Here is a 20836-nt window from a genome sequence, read left to right as displayed (position 1 = left end):
GGGCTGCAGCATGTATTGTGCCACCCCTGGATGGCCATCCAAATTGACACCACAGGCTGATCACTCAGCTTGGGTAAGGTGGTGTAATCACCCCTTACTTAGATATAGTATATCTACATCTACCCTTATATATAGACACATATACACCTATACATCACTCCTATGGCAGGCCTTGACAATTCTGAAGGCAGAGTGCTTGGTTTTATGTGAGATGGTGCTCTAGCATGAGCGGAGCCTGTCTGCAGCTTTCGGAACCATCTCCTTATAGCTGTTCTATGATATGGCCATACCTTATACTCTTAAGTGCATTATAATCCTTGCGGTTAATGCTAACTTTGGTTTGGCTTTTTCAAAACATGTTGTGTAAGGTGCCAAACACTTTGGAATACTACCCCCGCCACTTCTGGCGGTGGGGGTAGCATTCCACCCTTCTAGAGGGAGAAGACATGTAGTTACTGCTTTACCCGGTTAAAGTTATACAGAGCCCCAGCATCACAAAATGGATTCTGCAGCCACAGACACAAGTCTGACCTCCTGCTGCTGGATGAAAACTCCGGCAGGGGAGGCCTGGACAATAGGTTTCCTGTCAAGGGAGGTGCTACACCTCCTCAGACAGCCTGTAGTGTATTGGGGCAGGGTGGGCTGCATTCAGAAATGCTTTTTCAGACACTGCCTGGGGCACACAAGGTGCTCCATGCATAGCCCGGTTAAGACCAGTTGATGGTGCACTCCAGCCCAGCTCTGGTGCGAAACTGGACAAAGGGAAAGGGGTGTAACCACTCCCTTCCCAGGTCCACCCATAGGAGCGACCTCGCAGGTAAATCCGCCCCTTAGCTTAGTATAAATATAGGAGCTGTGTCCCCAGGACTTTAGATTATCCTGGAACCAAACTTTGATACAGAACTCTTGGACCTTCGACATTCTATTCTGACTAGAAGACGGAAGACATCTCTCTTGTGGTCAAGAAGGGACCACCCTGTGCAAACAGGCACCACCAGTAACTTGCTGGTCTGCTTTGTCAACGCTCCCGCCGGAACCCGAAGACTTAGCGACACAGGAACTGAACTTCCAGACTTCCCTGACTCCGACCCACATCCACAGCAAAGTTGAGACCCGTGGCGGACGCGAGAGACATGGAACCGGACACCTTGGACATCCTGAATTTTGCTAAAAGCATCGACTCCTGGGGTAACTCGCAGTTGTGCATTGGGGTAGGAGAAGCCCCAGACCTGAGCACTATTTGCACTGAAGCTCAGCCCTCCACACTCCATGAGTGCTGCGTGGGGCCTGCTCTTGCATTTCAGCTTGACGCGTCTTCCCGGTTGCTAGACCGTTGGCTAGTTAGCCTCCTGAAGACTTTCTTTTGAAACTAAACTGCTTTCCTGGTTGCTCCAGGCTTGCTCCAGACCTTGCGGGTCTGCTCCGAAGGCCATCTTCGCTTCCTGCGTGGATTGCGTTTGCCATGGCTTGTTGGGTCCAGTCCGGATACCGACACCGCAGTCAACTAGATCTTTCGTGGGACCGCTCGAATTCAGCTCCTGGTTGTCATCAACACCTCCTGGCTGCAGAGACAAGCTTCACCTCTTCACCTGAGATAATCGCGACATCGCCTGGTTCCCTCCTGGTACCTTCCTGGTCACTGGCTAGTGACCCCGACTCTGTCCCCTCTGCTTTCAGGTTCTTCAGATCTTCGATCCACCCTTGGATCCACCCGGACACTTTTCCTCTAGTTGCCTGCAGCACTTCTTTGCAGATCTCCATAGAAAACATCGACGAAACCCGACACCAAAAGGCACCTATGCACCCGGCTTCCCTGGGTGAGGTAACACGAGTACTCCGGTGCTCCCTTGGGTCTTGACTCTTGAAGTGTCCTAGTCTAAAGGGGTTTTACCGTAGTCCATCCGGAAGTGTCCTTAAACAGTAACTTTGTAACTTTTACGTTTCCCATTATAAGTTAATGGTAACTCGTGACTGTGTTTAGACACTGCACAGGTCTTCCATGGGTCTCCTACTTCCTAACCTTTGGTTGTCTAGTATAGCTCCAGTGATTCCCTAAACCCTAGGCCTACTTACTATTTCTGTGGTGGTTTTTTTTTTTTTTTTTAAATTTTTGAAAACCTTTATTGTTCAAATAGTTGCATACACATACGGGCCTACAACCAATTAGGCCGGCCACGAAACAAACTGAAAAGCACGTAGATCATTAGAGAGGTTTCACGGCAGTCATCCAGTATATTGCAAACAAGTAGTTCAATCGTAAAGGAGCTGAGTGTGACCGTCAAAAGTAGGATCAAAGAAGGTTAATTTTATAGTAGAAATTATAGCAGGATCAGTTGCAGTTTAGTCATCCGAGTGCTCATAGCGGGCCACGAATCCTCTGTGGTGGTTTTTATACCACATATAGTGTATGGTTTGTGAGGCCATAGGGCAGTACTGCATATTGTGCAACTTATTGTATGCTAATTAAGTAACTTGTATTGTGCTTTTACCTCTGACCTCATAAAGAGTGCAGAGGGGTTGTGTTTAGATTAAATACATATATATTTGATATATACCTTCTGTGGTGTCCTTTCATTTGGTATTCAAGGGATTATAATTGGTAAAACAACTTGCTTCACATGCTCTCTGAAGTCTTAGCCTGTGACTGCTGGTCCATACTACCACTAGGATAGCTTTCTATAAGGTTGACTTTACAACCACCATCAATAAGGGTCGATTAAACTGGGGCAAGGTGCCCACTAGAACTAGTGGACATCATATGCCAGGCTAACTTCTCACATTGGTGTGCAGCGGATGGGATAAGAGCTTGCTGTTGTTTTTATATAATCTTAAAATATCATTTGAAAGATCACATTAAGGTACCTGTAGGTACATATAAATCAAGTTCTTATAATACTTAAGTTCTACTGAACTTAGCAGTTGTAGGTGACAAGGGCTTAGCACACCCCGACTACAGCTATTCGAGAGGTTCTAGTAGGTAACATTTATCATCATCATCATCATTATCATCATCATTTTATTGTGTGATTAATTAAAATCATTACAAGACGTAAAAACAGTGCAACAACAAATACAAAAGGCTTTTAAAGTTGAAGAGGAATCAGAGTGATCTGTTTCAGAAAATGTTCTCTCAGTGGTCGTATGTCTTGGTAAAAAACGTCCTAAGTCTGTCTGTGTCACCTTTGTCACCTGCTATTCTGTCCCTGTTCTTCTTTTTTTTTTTGGGGCGGCAAAATAACTTATATCTGATCCTTTTCTTGTAACAGCTTTGTTGCCTTCGCCATAAATTTGATTCCCCGACATGAAAGGATTGGTGAAACACCGCTTAGCCAACATATCACAGCCTGCCTGCAGGTGCGGATTTTCAGTGTGTTGAAGATTGCCCGAAGAAATCTTCTTCTTAAGACCTGCAGCGCTAGGCATACACATAATAAGTGTGACACTGTTTCGTTCTTATATCCGCATAATCTGCAGTTAGCACTTTCTAGTTGTTGTTTCCAAGAAGGCCTTAGATCTTTTGAATAGTGCATGCCCAGACGGTACGCTATCAGCGATTTTTTTAGATGTTGGCAGTAGTGTAGGGCTAGGTAGACTTGCGGTTTTTGGGTGGTGTATGAGTTAACTACTGTCCAGGCATGTCTCCGTTTACTTAGAGTTCTTTTGTCTGTGAGCAAGGAGATCCTTTTGCTGATCCTTTTGCTATTTTACAGAACTGCTTGTGGTCGATGTTTTTTTTCCACACTTCGTGTAGGCCCAATGTTGTCAAACTCTGGCTGAGAAATTTCCCCCATTGGGTGGTGTTGGGCCTGCCTACCAAAAAGTTTATATCCTCCCAGCATAGATTGTCCAGTGACTTACTAGGGGCGGTTCGGAGCTTGTGGCAGAATTTTACAAATGTAGACTACTGAAGGACTGGGTTTTTCTAAGACCCAGCGGTGCCAGGGGACAACACCTGAAACCTTCGTGGGTAACCTGTTCCGGCGTACAAATGACAGAGACACGGGACACTTCCTTCGGCGTCAAAGATTCGAGGTTTATTACTGCAGGGAACACAGAAGTCACGAGAAGTACAACACGTGTAGGTTCGCGGAGCCTGCTTCAAATTGCTACTGTGGGTCGCTCCTTTTATACACATTTCTCTCATAGGTTAACATGATACACAAAGGTTTACAACTTGGTTCCCATCATAAACCACAAGGAGTTACTTTCATGTATTCAAGGTCCGGAACATAAGTACGGAAACATTTGGTGGTTCCCAATTGTAAAAACCCATCTTCCCACCATTAGTACATTCCAATCAGCAGTAAACAGATCGAGGAAGGAACAGAAACAGGTGCAGAGGAAGGCAGGAACAGTGGGGAGATCGGAAAGGGTGTAAAAGGGGTGGTATCGGGAAACACGAGTTGCAAGCATCAAAGGGACGCGCCTAATGAGATGCACGACTAAGACAATAGACCGGCACGGCAAGATAAGCCTCGAGCGGGGCCATCTGCCTTACAGTATCATCCCCCTCATCATAAAGACACTTTCAAAGGAAACGTGTCTTCCGCAAGGGTCTTGGGAATCCCAGGGTCGCGAAGCGGACAGCGTCCGTTCGCTGGCTACTTGAGGGCAAGAAACAAAATGGATGCCGTATCTAAGATGGAACCCGTGGGTACAGATATAGAAACCCACGAAACAGACGAACGGTTTAGGTTAGCACAGCGAAACTGTGTACACCCACTAAACTCGTCATTTGCGGTTCATAGATACCAGACTCGACCATATTCGTGCGAGTCGAAAACACCACTTACGATCGTCACGGAACCTCAGACGCTCCTTTTGCCCTCATGTAGGCAAGCACTAGTCAGAATCATATTCTATATTCATCAGACCATCTAGATGTTGCTGTAGCATAATTCTATCCCTCTGAGCTCCTTTGGTAACAGGCGGCTGTCTTATACACGTCGTAGCACAGAGGCCACATAAGGCAGGACCACACAGCACACAAAGGCAACACGTGAACAGAAACGCTACGACAACCCCGATGATCATCAGAATCTTCCAACCCCAAGTCGACATTAGGCCCCAAAACCACCCAAGTGGCGTCCAATCCCCTACGTCCACGTGTATGGACTCAGAGATCTTATGCAACTTTGAGATGGCTTGATAGACAGTCGGAGCGTTATCTGGAATGAAAATACAGCAGCTCGAATGGATCACCTTACATACTCCACCTCGATCTGCTAAAACAACGTCTAAAACCAAACGGTTTTGTAACGTCATGAGCCTATCCGCCTGAAGTTCTGCGGTGATATTACCAAGGGCACTGGCAGTGATATTAGCTGTCGGTTCGGTTCGGTTCAAAAAACTTTATTTCGATTTCATGTAGAAACCATAAAAGTATACATAGACAATTTTAAAAAGACATTAGAATTAATCAGCCATAAAATCGCAATACATGTTTACCAAAATCCATCAATATCTGTTTCTAATTACCAAAGCTGATCTAATAAAGTTTAAAACGGCATTACAAATACGTGCAGTTGACAAGGATAACAAGTGATCATACGCTTCTTTATAATAACACGTTTCAAATGATTCTAATAATGGTTTAAGGAAAGTGTTCCTTGCACTTTATACAGAGTGCAAAAAAGCAGAAGGTGGAGAGTATTTTGTGAAACCCTATTGTTACAGGGGCAATATGGTAACTTCTCCCACCAACCCCCCTGCTTTGGGAAAGCAAACAAAAAATGTAAGGTGCCAAGGCGAAATCTTGTGAGATAAAAACGCCATTGCGTGTTCGTAATATATGACAAATAGAACTGGCGAACTGGTTTTCCCCGTACAGTTGATACATGGTTATTTGTCTTAAAAGAACCTAAACTAATACTAAAAGCATTTTTAATAATCTCCTTGGCATCCCTACCAAGCAGTTCGGGATTTGTAAACATCTTACCTAAACCTATATTATTAAAAGTCTCTCTAACATATCGTAGCCACGGGATTTGGGTGTAATAATCAAGCTTAAGGCAATCTTGAATAATATCTTTTGTTAGTTTTAGTTCTTCAGATTGCCAAACCTTAGCCCATAGTGTTAAAGGGGCAACGTGAATAATATCACTTATAAACTCGATTCCGACTTCTCCATGGCAAAATATATTAGATGTGCCCATTGGGACAGATAATAAGCGTTTAACAAACTTGTTTTCCACAATTTGTATTTTTTCACAGTTATACGAACCCCAAACCCCTGCACCATAGGTCAAGGCAGGAACACACTTGGCTTTATATAATGATGTAATTTCTGCTACACGTCGCTGGCCTAATTTGCTGGCAAAGCGGAAAAGAGCTTCAATTAACTGTGCAACCTTCTGAACCCGTGCTATCAGCAAAGGTTCCCAGCTCAATTTTTTGTTAAAGAGGTTACCCAGATAACAGAAGTTATCCACTTTCTCAATAGTGGCGTTCTTCACCACATATTTCCGTGTTTTAACATTTTTTTGACCACAGGCCATGGCAAAAGATTTAGTAAAATTAACACCTAATTCTAATTTGCCCATAAATGTATCAAAAGCATTCAGGGAAATCTGCATGCTATTAGGGGTAAGTGCCATTAAAACAGATCATCTGCATAAGACAACATTGGGATTCTTCTTCCGTTTATCTTTGGAAAATCAGCAGATGTTTCTAACAAGAAGCCTTCTAAGCCGTTTGTATAGACCAGAAATAAAAAGGGTGCTAAAATACATCCTTGTCGGACACCTTCAGTGAATAATATAGGTTTCGATTTCTCTCCACCCCGGCCATATCTAACCCTAACCGTTGTGGCAGTATGTAACCTGCGGAGCAGGGTGACCAGTGGTTCTTCAAAACCCATAGAGTCAATCATGCGCCATAATTTGTCCCTACATACTGTATCAAAGGCGCTGGACAAGTCCATGAATGCCAAGTGTATAGAACCATTCTTGGCACCCATGTACTTGCCCATAATCAAAGCAAGGTTCAGGCACTGCTCATTAGTTCCTTTCCCTTTCCTAAAACCATATTGAGATTCTACAATTACCCCCGATGACTCAGCCCATGTTTCCAGCCGTGCCAATATCACCCTACCCATCAACTTACATGTTGAGTCTATTAGTGATATTGGCCTGTAACATTTTGGATCATACTTATCACCCTTTTTAAAAATCGGGACCAAAACGGCCTCTTTCCAAGAGGTCGGAATAGGGCCAAGTATTAATGCCTTAAAAACATTCATAAGTAGAGGGGACCAAAAATCTCGATTAGATTTAAAGAGGTCTAAAGGTACTGAGTCAGGGCCTGGGGCCTTTGAGGATGCCCCCTTAGTCAGAGCTAGCTCTACTTCTGCAAGCATTATTGATTCACTAAACTTCTTAGCTGATTCCACATTAATATAACGGGAATCGTCCTCCTCCGAGGTAGCAGTATGTGATATCTCTTTGGGATTAAACATTTTGTTATAATGAGTTACCCAGGTTTCCTCTGGTAAATGAACTCAAATGGTATTTTCGTCCCCTGATTTTAAAAAGGGCCTATTTATAACTTCCCAAAAGAGTCTATTGTCCCTTAAATCAACTGCCTTATCTAAATCTTCCCATGCTTTGGACTTCAATTCATTTTTCCTTTTACTAATTGCCTGTCTATATTGTTTCCTAGCTAGTATAACCATATTTCTATCTCTAGGGTTTTGGCGCAAAGCTTTAGTTAAGATAGTTTGGGCTGCAGAGCATTCAGCGTTGAACCATTTAGGCCCCTGCTCTTGATTCTTCCCCCCTACCTTTACTAGTAAATGTGTAGCTACATTTTTCATTAGCTTCTCGAAACTAGTGATTATATGGACTGGGTCAGGATTGGATGATAGGCAGATATCTATCTGAGCCACATTTTCCTTAAAAATATCCATCTCCAGTTGCCTCACGTCTACTTTATTCCATTTCACAGTAATACCCTTATTCTTAGTATATACTATGGGTTGTTCCCGATACGATTTTGGGTCAGAAGCAATGGTAAAACTCAGGGTTAGGAGATTATGGTCGCTAGCCGGGTTTACCTCAATATTAGCTGTCGATTCCACTACTCGAGTCAACTGTCTCAGGTTCCTACTATTGACCATAGGCCCCCAAAACGGAAAGAAACCCTTGAAAAAGTCTCCTGCCTCTTGACCGGCAGTGTCCTCTTCGCTAATCACGCCCCTCACAACTCTAGTCTTGTGGTAGTCTGCATCTACGGTGAACGTCGGAGGCAACAAATTTGCAATATAACATGTGCCCGCAAAGTCGGAGGGCAACCACGTATACGCACGATCATGGCAGACAAAGTACGTACCCTTGGCAGTCAGAAACACAGGGGACGAGAGCATCGGCAAGACATACGTCTCGGAGCAAGCACTCTCTCCAAGATGAGCTCTCGGTCTTCGGCCACGACCTTTTAGACAGAAATTACCAAGGTGGGGTACGATCCATATCGGAGACGAGCTTCTGAGCTGTCTTTCACCCACGAGCGCACTATACTCAGCCTCACTCAGGTCCCTATAGGCTCGCACCTCTTCCTCTGGGATGAGCGACGGCTCATAGATATCCCTATCTAAATCAGCGATCGCTATAGCCAAAGGCTTGTGATACGGACCAGGACCAAAGTGGGAAGGACGTGGCTCTCGATTGGGGTAGGAATCTAGTGCACTTCGAAACATTGTTTGAAATGCTCGAGCTGAACCCTGGGAACTATAAGGAAGGACCAGATATGGAATTCCCTTATCCGTGGTATGCGGCATTAACCCACACACCCAACAATTAGTAGTATTAACCACTAACTGATGCTGATGAAGGAGCTGAATAAAGGAATTATTTCTGAATTCTGCACGTCTAGCCTGCTCGTGTTGAGGTAAGATGTGAAAGGAATGAGGAGAAACAGTGGAGGTAGGTTTAGGTTCAGGAGAAGGGGTAGGTGAGGCAGAAGGCAAAAACGTCAATATCAGGTAATACACCCCACCCACCAATAACGAAGAAACAGTTAAAAACAGTAGGAACATTTGGATAATGAAGCATTTTGTTCGAGTAATTTGTTGCAGTTTGAATCTTTGCGCCTGAGCTTTTTCCAAGTCCACAAGCTTTGAAAATGTCATCCCCTAAAACCGTCCGCAACGTTTCTTGACGCACTTCGTTCTGTGTAGCAGTAGTCAATCCCTAGGAGTTCCCAGGAACCTTCTTGACGCACTTCGTTCTGTGTAGCAGTAGTCAATCCCTAGGAGTTCCCAGGAACCGACGGCCTTTGACCTAGTGTCAAGACCTACTAACCAGAAGGAAGTACACGCGCGGCCCTACGGTACACCTAGATGCAAGGTATCTTAATTCACAAATATGCACAAAGTCTTTCAGCTGTGGAAGCAAAAACACAGATGTGGAAAAACTCAATATTTACAAAATTACAGTTATACGAGTGTTGAGACTGATCGTGGCAATGGGGTAACGTAGATGTCGAGGAACAAAAGCAAATTTTATTTGTCCTTGGTGTTAGATCGCAAAAAGTATCGGCTCTTTCCAGGACGTGTCTGTTCGTCAAACAATGGATCCGATGAGGGAACAGAGTTCTGTTGATCAGTCGATTGTTCAGATCTTGAGCTTTGCGGTGACAAATGTTCGACAATGTCGTTCTGCTGCACTGAGGATTCTCCGACAGGTTCGGCGTCGCTAAAAGGTACGAAGGTCTGCAATCTTTCCGTTTCAGATGAAGCAATGCCTTTCCTCACCCACTAGTCCGCCGGTAAAGGTATAGGTACCTTTTTGGTGTGGGTGGCATGCACCCAGTTCTTCCGGCCTTCCAAACGGACAGCAGTTCTCGTGGCAAGGAGGACCTGGAAGGGTCCAGTAAAACGAGGCTCGAGATTTCTTTTTCTTCCAAAGTTCCTCGTCACCACCCAGTCTCCGGGCTGGAGCTGGTGGCCTGGACCCTCCGTCTGCGTCGGCAGTGCTTCAAAGACCTGTTGGTGAATTAACCTCAGTTTAGCAGTCAGATCATGAAGATAATCAATCAACATCGGATACTCAAGATCAGAAAACACACTCGGTCTAGGGACCCCCCAAACATTCGCAGGACGGCCGAACACTATTTCATAGGGACTGAGCCCTACTCGGGAGTGTACAGTCGCCCTTGTTGACAACAGAGCTAGAGGCAAAGCGTCAGGCCACGACAGACCAGTCGTAGCTTGAATCTTCGCTAGTTTGAGTTTAAGGGTGCCATTCTACCCTTCAACCAAACCTGCTGACTGGGGATGATTGGCGCTATGGAATTTTTGAGTAATTCCAAGGCCCTTACACACACTCTTCATCACACTCCCTACAAACTCACTTCCGTTATCAGACCATACAATCCGTGGCATTCCATACCGAGGAAAGTATTCCTTCAGTAGGATTTTCGCAGTGGACAGAGCTGTATTGTCTTTAAGAGGGTAGGCTTCGATCCATCGGGAGAATGCGCAAACCACAACTAAAACGTATTTCAGGTTATTGCATCGCTCCATATGGATGAAGTCTAGCTGAATCACTTCAAAGGGACATGAAGGGGGAGCAAAATGGCCAGGTGGTGTAGGGGTTCCCTTACCAGGATTGTACATCATGCATATCATACAATTCTTCACCAATCTCTCAGCACATTTAGTGATACCATCATTCTTCCACACAGGGGACAACAACTTACAAATACCTTTCGCGCTAATATGTGCTAACCCGTGTGCCATCGTCACAACAGCTAATACATACGCATCTGGCAACATCCACCTCTTGTGCTCTGACAAATCAATCCAACAACCATTTGCATCCAACTTTCCCGTACTCTCTTTCCACTTCGTCTTTTCAGTCTCGGTGGCCTCGTTCTGTATCGTTCTCACACTCTCGATGGTATCCTCGCACCTACTAGTCTCTGTAGGCCACCTAACCGAACTCGTCACATACATCCTAGTGCTGAGGTTCCGGGCAGTCTCCTTAGCAGTCTCATCTGCAAACGCATTACCACGACCAACATCATCCGTCACCTTACGATGCGCACTACATTTAACAATCGCCACCTGCTTAGGTAACGTAAGTGCATCCAAAAGATCATTTACAAGTTGTCCATGCTGAATCTTAGTACCATGGGATGTCATAAAACCTCTCTCTCTCCACAATCGTCCAAAACTATGGGCGACGCCAAAAGCGTATTGGCTGTCGGTAAACACGTTCACCCGTTTCCCTTTCGACAGTACACACGCTCTAGTCAAAGCGATCAGTTCTGCAGCTTGGGCAGAGTTCTGATTCAATCTCGCAGCTTCCACAACAGTATTCAAAGTTACCACAGCATACGCAGTCGTCACATCACCATTCGGCAATTTAAAACATGAACCATCCACATACAAGGTCCCATCGGGATCTTCCAAAGGAGTGTTTTTAAGGTCCACACGACCTTTTGTTTCCTCCTCAGTCCGCAAGTAGCAGTCATGAGGTGTTACTTCATCTGATTCCATGCTAATGGGCAACAAAGTCGCCGGGTTCAGGACATTACAACGTTTTATCTGAATATGACTTGCCAAAAGCGTCAACTCGTACCCAGACAACCTTGCACTCGTCAAGTGCTGAGTTTTCGTACGATTTAAGAGAGTGTCAACTGCTGCGGAACCATCACCGTAAGCATATTATCCATGACCAATCCTGCAGATTGTCGGATGGACACCGCAGCTGCCGCTGTTGCTCTCAAACAACTCGGCAATGCTCTAGCTACCGGGTCCAAGATCGAGGAAAAATATGCACATGGACGCTGCTTACCACCAAAAGGTTGCGTCAAAACACTCAACGCACAACCTTCTCTCTCGTGAACGTATAGTGTAAACGGCTTACTGTAGTCAGGGGTACCTAACACAGGAGCCGAACACAACGCGTCACGTAGTTCAGAAAAACTTTTCTGACATTCTTCCGTCCATGGTAAAGGAGTTGGAACATCCTTGCACGTAAGAGCCACCAATGGTTTCGCTAGCAATGAAAAATTTGGAATCCATTGCCTGCAGTATGACGTGATACCCAAAAAGGCACGCACATCTCTCTGAGTTGTTGGCACAGTCATTCGGGCAATCGCTGCAATTCTCTCTGGGGTCAACCTTCTTCCCTCCTTTGACAATAAGTGACCTAGATAGGTTACTTCTTGACAACAATATTGAAGTTTAGAAGGAGACACCTTATGATGTAAGTCACAGAGATGCTGCAACAACGATACCGTAGCAATTTTGCAGATGTCCTGAGTATCTGCAGCCACCAATAAGTCGTCAACATATTGGATCAAGGCTGCACCAGCCGGCAACACAAACGCATCTAGTTGGCCCTTCAAGGCTTGACTGTATATCGATGGACTCTCACAGTAGCCCTGAGGAGCACGTTTAAACCGGAAGCTGCGACCACCAAGAGAGAAACCGAAAAGGTCTCTACTCTCTTCAGCAATCGGAATGCTGAAGAACGCATTCTTCAGATCGATCACTGAAAACCAAGATGCAGAGGCTGGAATCAGAGTCAGTAGCGCCGTGATGTCAGGCACAACAGGGAACTGAGGAATCACAATTTTATTTACCTCCCGTAAATCGATAACAAAACGATAAACAGGTGGTTTCGAAGGATCAGTACGTTTCAGAATGGGCAACACAGGACTGTTGCACACGTTTCCTCGAGTCTCCTCAATAACATCTTTCTCGATCAGGTCATAGATGATCGCTAACAATGCTCGTTCACCATCAAGGGAGATACGATACTGGGGAATACGTGGCAACCGCACATTAAATTTCAAGTGAACAACATAAGGGGAGATGTCAAGTAGGCCCACGTCGTTGGGACCTGTTGCCCACAAAGATGCAGGAAGAGAACTCAATTCCGGTGGAAGCTTATCGAGAGATAAGTACATTGGAGAGACAACTCTCTCACCCAAAGTAAGCTTTACTCCCGCAGGAGAACAATACAAAGTCGCATACAGACGTTTCAGCAAATCCAGGCCCAAGAGATTTTCACCACAACCAGTGGTCAAAATCAACAGAGCTTTCAGCTCACGAGGCCCAATTGTAAGAGGCAAAGGGCGCGAAACCGGATTGCTAACAGGGGCGCCAGAGAATCCAACGGAAACATTTGTTAAGCCAGACAAAGGTGCGCCAGGGAGTTTCGAATGCATTATGGAACTTTTCGCTGCACCAGTGTCCAACAGAAAAGGCTCAACGACGCCCGAGGTGGCAACTGTGACGTAAGGCCCTCTCTGATCAACCGGAACTGATACTACTCCCTCTCCTTGTCTATGGCTGTCCTAGTAATTACAGTCGTCAGCATCCTGATCGACGTAATAATCATCCACATTGTACTGAGCAGATCGCCCTTGCGACGATCCACGCTGATCAAAACAATTACTAGAATCAGAAGTATTAGTGGAACGATCGTTCTGAGCACCGCGACCTCTACCACGTGATGTCTGTTGAGAACCACCACGACCTCCTCTAAACGAATTACCACTATTACGCTCATTGAGAACTGGGCAATCGAATTTCAAATGACCCTCCTGTCTACAATAGGCACACTGATTGTACCCTAACGATGATCTCTGCGATGAGGAATCATTTCGTGATTGTGACCTATTAGACTGAGACTGCGATCGATTACGCTGTTGTGAGTCATTCTGATTCGAACGCGGAGGATACGCCTGTTGCAACAACACTTTAGTTTTAAGCTCTATCGTTTTCTTGTCAGCACGATCGTTCTCCTCTTTCTCCCTATTCTCATAATATTGGGCCGTAGCCAATATTTGAGCAGAAGTAGAAACAGCCCACGCACTTTCAGAATTTCGCAATTTGTTGCTTAAGTCAGGCAGTAAATTTGAAACAAATTTGTCCACAAACAACCTCTGACCACCTTCGGTACCCATGTCTTGACCACTGTGGTCAATGAAAGCCTCCTCAAATCTCGTAAAGAAATCAGAGACGCTCTCATCCTTCTTTTGTTTGCAAGCGGACAGTTTGTCCCAATTTACCTTCATGGCTGGCATAAGCGTTTTCATTAGGGTAATTATTCTCTGAGGGAGATCCGTAATGAGCTGTTCAGGTTTAGCCCCACCAATTTGTCGTGTGTCTGCCGCTACAAGAGCAGCCCAATCACCACCTAATTCTGCCGCATGGTTTTCTTGACGAATCTTTGCCCATACCGGTTGCGGTACGACATTGCCAAACAGCATATCAATATCGGCAAGATTCATTATCGTAGCGTCTACGAGCTGCGATAATTCTTTATAATACCCTGCAGGATTTTTGCGAGGGTCAGGCAAAGATTGCTTCACCTGGAGAACTTCCGATCGTTTCCACGGGAGATGAATCCATACTCTCTGGAAATGCGGCAAGACTGGCGGTTGCCGAGAAGCATCACCTGGCATCCATACTGGTGGAACTTCGCGCATGGGATACTGACCAGGCGCGTCTAATGGTCCCTCAATGTCTTCCACGAACAATGCCCTAGGCATTATAGAAGGACGAAAAGATAACAACTGCTCAACAGCGCGTCGAACATTTGAATCGACTATCATTCCGCTCGAAAACTGGAGCTGTAGATTAGTTAAAGCAGTTAATACATCGTTCGATGCATCTGCCGATATTTGATCACGCAAAACTTTGCACATTTCTTCGAAAACGTATCTTTGTGTCGGTATATTGAATTGACAGAACGTATCAAGCACTGCACGTGGAGGATTTCTAAGAGGGTATTTCATCCAAGCCATCGCCATATTATACAGCGCAGCACGTTCCCGATTACCGGGAAGCTGACTACGTCTTTGAGGACCGTCCGAACCAGCGGACTCAAGAATAGGTCCAAGAGAATTGAAAAAGTTGGCAGCAACAGAAGGGGTACGACGTCGAGTAGATGGAGAGGTATAACATAGGGGATTAACAAGAGAAGAGTCGGAAACAGACGAAACAGCAGGAGTAAGTAGAACAGGAGCAGCAGCGGGAGCAGGAGTATGAGGAAGTACAAGCGGTGGAGCAGTAGGAATAGCAGTAGGCAAGGGAGCAGGAACAGTCGGAAGAACGGGTACAGGTTGAGGAACAGGTTGAGGAACAGGCACAGGAGCAGGTACAGGGGGGACCACAGGAGCTGTGGTACCCTGTGCGTACGGAGGTGGCGATTTCAGATGATAAGACAGTAAAGGGTCCTCAACTGATTCCTCTTTCTTATCCGACCCCGTTGGCAAAGCGGGGTAACATTTATCTATAGACATACGCTGAAGCCTATCGAAAACTTCCTTTTCCTTTTCCTCCTTATCTCGCTGAAACTGTTCTGCTTTCTTTACTATGGTAGCCACTCCATCTCTCTGATTACGTTTTGTCTGTCTGATTTCTTTCTGTTTGGCTTCTTTGCGCCACAACCGAAAGGCATCAAACATGGCCGGCCTTGATTTTTTCTTAAACAATTTAGCCTCAAGGTTATCTAAAATCGGGGTCTCGAAACTACCATGGGGTGGCCAACTAAGGACACCGTCCTTTTTGGTATAGCGAATCCAATATTCATTAAAGGCAATCGGACCTAACCCATGCTTGCTATATAATTCATAAGTTGGAGTTCCAACCGGAGGTATCGGACACGAGTCCTCCAGTCGGGAATCCGCACCACAACGACCAAAACAACTGAACAAAGTACTACGACCAGGCATCTTGCACACTGGCCGAGTTTCACAAACTTCAAGGGTTACGGGATTTACCAAGTCCCAGCAAAGAGCAAACTGCGACTGCAGACGTCAAATATTACAACAAAGAACCAAGTACTAAGAACCACAAATGCAATGGAACCATGCAACAACGAAGCACCCACAACTAAGGACTCTGGGAGCGACCCACAAATACTTAACTCAAAGATCGATGGCGTCACCAGGAAGGCCCGTCAATCGTCTCGCTGTACCAAGGTCTACGCCAGGCGCCAAAACAAGTCTACAGTCAGGGCAGCAGTCCGTCGCAGCCGTCAGGAGGCGGGAATCTTCGCGGGAAAAGTCGTCGGGCCACTTGTTTCGACAACAGGATCGATGAAGCGGGGTGCACCTTCCCTCGGAGATTTCACACGAAGTTCCTCACGATCGTCGGGCTTGGACCGGTACCACTGATGCAGCCCCACGTTGGGCGCCAACTGAAGGACTGGGTTTTTCTAAGACCCAGCGGTGCTAGGGGACAACACCTGAAACCTTCGTGGGTAACCTGTTCCGGCGTACAAATGACAGAGACACGGGACACTTCCTTCGGCGTCAAAGATTCGAGGTTTATTACTGCAGGGAACACAGAAGTCACGAGAAGTACATAACATGTAGGTTCGCGGAGCCTGCTTCCAATTGCTACTGTGGGTCGCTCCTTTTATACACATTTCTCTCATAGGTTAACATGATACACAAAGGTTTACAACTTGGTTCCCATCATAAACCACAAGGAGTTACTTTCATGTATTCAAGGTCCGGAACATAAGTACGGAAACATTTGGTGGTTCCCAACTGTAAAAACCCATCTTCCCACCATTAGTACATTCCAATCAGCAGTAAACAGATCGAAGAAGGAACAGAAACAGGTGCAGAGGAAGGCAGGAACAGTGGGGAGATCGGAAAGGGTGTAAAAGGGGTGGTATCGGGAAACACGAGTTGCAAGCATCAAAGGGACGCGCCTAATGAGATGCACGACTAAGACAATAGACCGGCACGGCAAGATGAGCCTCGAGCGGGGCCATCTGCCTTACAGTATCATCCCCCTCATTATAAAGACACTTTCAAAGGAAACGTGTCTTCCGCAAGGGTCTTGGGAATCCAAGGGTCGCGAAGCGGACAGCGTCCGTTCGCTGGCTACTTGAGGGCAAGAAACAAAATGGATGCCGTATCTAAGATGGAACCCGTGGGTACAGATATAGAAACCCACGAAACAGACGAACGGTTTAGGTTAGCACAGCGAAACTGCGTACACCCACTAAACTCGTCATTTGCGGTTCATAGATACCAGACTCGACCATATTCGTGCGAGTCGAAAACACCACTTACGATCGTCACGGAACCTCACTTCGACCTAATTTCTTGGTTTTGTAAACCGAATTCTAATCGAACTTGGGCTGGCGATGCTGCAAATGGCAACCCAAACACAACTTTATATATTTTATTTTGTAGGTAATTTAGTATCGTTGATTCGCTTCCGAGCCATCCAATTAGCCCATAAGACAAGGTTGGAATGATTTTTGCAGCCATTACTTTAAGTAAGTGCATGTAGTTTGGACCTGCCACTGTCTTTTGCAGTTGCCTATATGCATATATTAATGATTGCGCCTTCCCTCTTAATACCTGTATATGCCTTTTTTTTGTATTGCCCCGCTCAATGGTCTTCCCCAAGTATTTATACGAGGCCTGCTCTTCAAGAACAGAGTTGTTGATTGACCATCTATATTTTAATTTCTTCCCCTCCATGATTCGGAGCACTTTTGTAGGTAACATTTAGTGTAGGTAGGTGCACACACCATACCTCACTAGAAAATGTCCTTGGATGCAGGGCTTAGTGGGCCTCCCAGGGTACCTTCTAAATATGGCACATTCACTTTTCATGAATGAATTGAGAAGCTGGTTGATTTTAAGAACTGCTCTTTCCGCGTTTCAGAAGTGTTTTAAAACTGTTAATTTTTGATGTAATGTAATAAATGTAAATGTAAATGTGTAGGCATTTATATAGCGCACTGCTACCCGTAGGCGTCCTGGCGCTTCGACCGCCGCGAAACCCTTCCTGGCTTCCCTGAGAGATGGTCCCTTAATGGGTATCTCCAGGGTGAGACCAGGCATCCCCGGCGGTCTGGGGGGCCGTTAGTGAAGATGAGGCAAGCTAATGCCCAGAGTTGCCGAGTGTGATCGCTGATCAGAGTGGGCACCGAGGCGAGAGAATTATCGAGTCCGCTGACCCTGGTCCAGAAACCTGCCGCGCCGGGAATCGAACCCTGGTCCCGGGCCGTCCTCTGCTCTCGGGTCTGCCGCCTCTAACCAGTGAGCCACACTACTTCAATACAGTGTGTGCTTGCTTCATTTTGCACATCCCCTTACACTTACCCCGATTCTCGTCGATTCCCGGTCCGTCATGGCTACTGGTGCTGGTTGAACGGAGGGACGCGACTCCTCCCCCTCATTAACAGTGAAAAGCTGAGGGAAGCCAGGCCTCGCTGGTGTGAGCAGCGTGAACATCGCGCTGGTGGCAAGAGACATACTTTATGCTAAGAGAGACTGGTTGATTTTAAGAACTGCTCTTTCTGCGTTTCAGAAGTGTTTTAAAACTGTTAATTTTTGATGTAATGTAATACTGTGTGTGCTTGCTTTATTTTGCACATCCCCTTACACTTACCCTGATTCTCGTCGATCCCCGGTCCGTCACGGCTACTGGTGCCGGTTGAACGGAGGGACGCGACTCCTCCCCCTCTCTCGCCCCACCCCTCGATCCCTCCTCCTATAAAAAAACATGGGAGCGAGGCAGAGCAGCGGACGAGCGCAGCGGGCGCGCCGATGGTGCGCCGAAGGTGCGCTTAAGGCAAGCCCGTCTGCGCCCGTCAGAGACCGGACCGCGTCCTGCGCCAGCCACGCTGCCGGTGAGTGTAGGGATACTAAGAGGGTTGTCTGGTCTAGGTCGGAACTATTGGCGCTGAACACAGCCAAATCGTGTCAGGCGACTAGGTTTGACTCGGCTAATTCTGATCTACCGCTGTCATGCATGCTTTGCAGCAAGACACTTTGTGATGGTCCGTTTTTTAAATAACTCATATTCAAAATCAAAAATCAAACTTATAGTTAATTCCTCTGATACTTTCTTTAGGGCTGGCCTACTGAACTGCAAATCCCTCTGTAGGCATGCTGATGATATCTGGCTGTTATTGGCGGATTCTGAGTGGGACGCCTTATTTCTTACAGAAACATGGCTGAATGAAGACAATATGGCCTCCATTCCCATGGCTGTCCCGCCGGGCTGCAAAATGAGCTTCTCGAACAGAGGGGAGGATAGAAGGGGTGGTGGGGTGGCTCTTATCTTTAAGGACAAATACACATTGGCGTCCTCTACACCTACTACTATCCCCGGCATAGAGGGGCTACACTTCTGCCTACAAATAAACCCCCAATTGTCATTAGCCGGCCTGATTATTTACAGACCCCCGGACTGCTCCTCAACAAATACCTGTGAACCTATGGACTTTATAGTCCAAAGTTCTCTAGCTCACTCACATAATATTATAGTCGGTGATTTCAATGTCCATGCAGATAGGCCTGACTGCCCCCAGGCCACTCAACTTATCACAACGCTGAAAGCTGCTAACCTAACTCAAATCATTACTGGACCGACGCACCGAGCAGGTCATATGTTGGATTTAATTTTTTCCAACATACTGGACACGACAGCTAAGCCCCCGCAGCCATTGCTCTGGACGGATCACTTTTTAATTCCCTTTTTAATCTCATTCCCATCTCACTACCAGACAAATGAGAGACGCTCGTATGTATGCAGAAAATGGGATAACATATCAGCAGACAACCTTTGTCCTGCTCTCGCAGCTGCCCCCCCAGCTCTGACTATAGACGGGAATACTGATGCGGTGGCGTTGAACCTCTGGATAGGTAATACGGTGGAAACTATTGCTCCTGCAAAATTCGCCACATCACGCAGAGAATCCCCCTCCGCCCCTTGGTTCTCCACAGAGCTGATGGCTCAAAAAAGCAATTGCAAAAGGTTGGAGCGCCTATGGCGGGTAAATTATTGTGAATCAGCAAATATTTGCTACAAAAAAGCCCTCCGTGGTCTTCATCAATCTATAAAAAAAGCCAAAAAATTATTAATTGTGACCTCCATTCAGCAAGCGCAGCAATCAAGCAAAGAAGTTTTTAAGATTGTTCAATCCTTTTTTAAACCTAGAGCTATTGAGACTGAAGTCACTCCGTCGGAGAGACTCTGTGAAGACATCTCGGACTTCTTTGATAAAAAAATTATGAAAGTCTATGATACCTTCACTAGTCCCGAGCCCACAGTAATGGCGGACATGGCTGAAAATGTGTTTCCCTCCCTTTCCCTAGCTCAATTCCATCCTATCTCCCTCCCCGAGGCACTGAAGGAAATACAAAAATGCAAATCAGGGGCCCCTGATGACCCCTGCTACCCCAAGCTTTGGAAAATGATGTCGGACTCAATTGTATTACCACTCTTACATATTTGGAATACGTCCATTGCAACAGGTGTGCTCCCTGAGTGTTGGAAACATGCCACACTTCTCCCTCTGAAAATGAAGCCCAATGGCGCCCCTGATGACCTAAGTAATCTCTGCCCGATCTCCCTACTAGCAGCCCCAGGCAAAATGCTCGAAAAATTGATACAACGTCAACTGAACAGCTTTATTGAGGAAAAAGGGATTCTGCATGAAACACAGTCAGGTTTTAGATCAGGTTTCAGCACCGAGACGGCCCTTATCAAGGTTGCGGAGTCGATCAGGTCGTCCCTAGATTCAGGAGCATCAGCTATGCTGGTGCTCCTGGATCTATCAGCCGCGTTTGATACGGTGGATCATGGCAGATTGTTGCTACGGTTGGAGGACATTGGTCTGGAAGACAGGGCACTGGGTTGGCTCCACTCCTATCTCACAGATCGTTCCCAGAAAGTGGCCTTGGGCACCTTCTCCTCTAAGCCAAAACGCCTCTGGTGTGGCGTCCCTCAGGGGTCGGCACTCAGCCCTTTACTTTTTAATGTTTATTTAGCCCCACTTTTTACCTTGATTGCCAATTGGGGGGTTAAGGCGATTTCGTATGCAGATGATATGCAATTAGT

General features: G+C 46.1%; 1 protein-coding gene across 1 annotated transcript in view; it reads right to left on the bottom strand.

The window, feature by feature from the left end:
• AGBL2 (AGBL carboxypeptidase 2) overlaps positions 1-20836 on the bottom strand; it is a 986768-nt gene that overhangs the window by 708580 nt on the left and 257352 nt on the right. The gene's annotated exons all lie outside the window — the stretch shown is intronic.

Source organism: Lissotriton vulgaris, chromosome 2_2, assembly GCF_964263255.1.
Source record: "Lissotriton vulgaris chromosome 2_2, aLisVul1.2, whole genome shotgun sequence".
Classification (NCBI taxonomy): Eukaryota; Metazoa; Chordata; class Amphibia; order Caudata; family Salamandridae; genus Lissotriton; species Lissotriton vulgaris.
The sequence above is the reverse complement of the archived record's forward strand: the minus strand, read 5'-3'. Positions and strand labels throughout refer to the sequence as shown.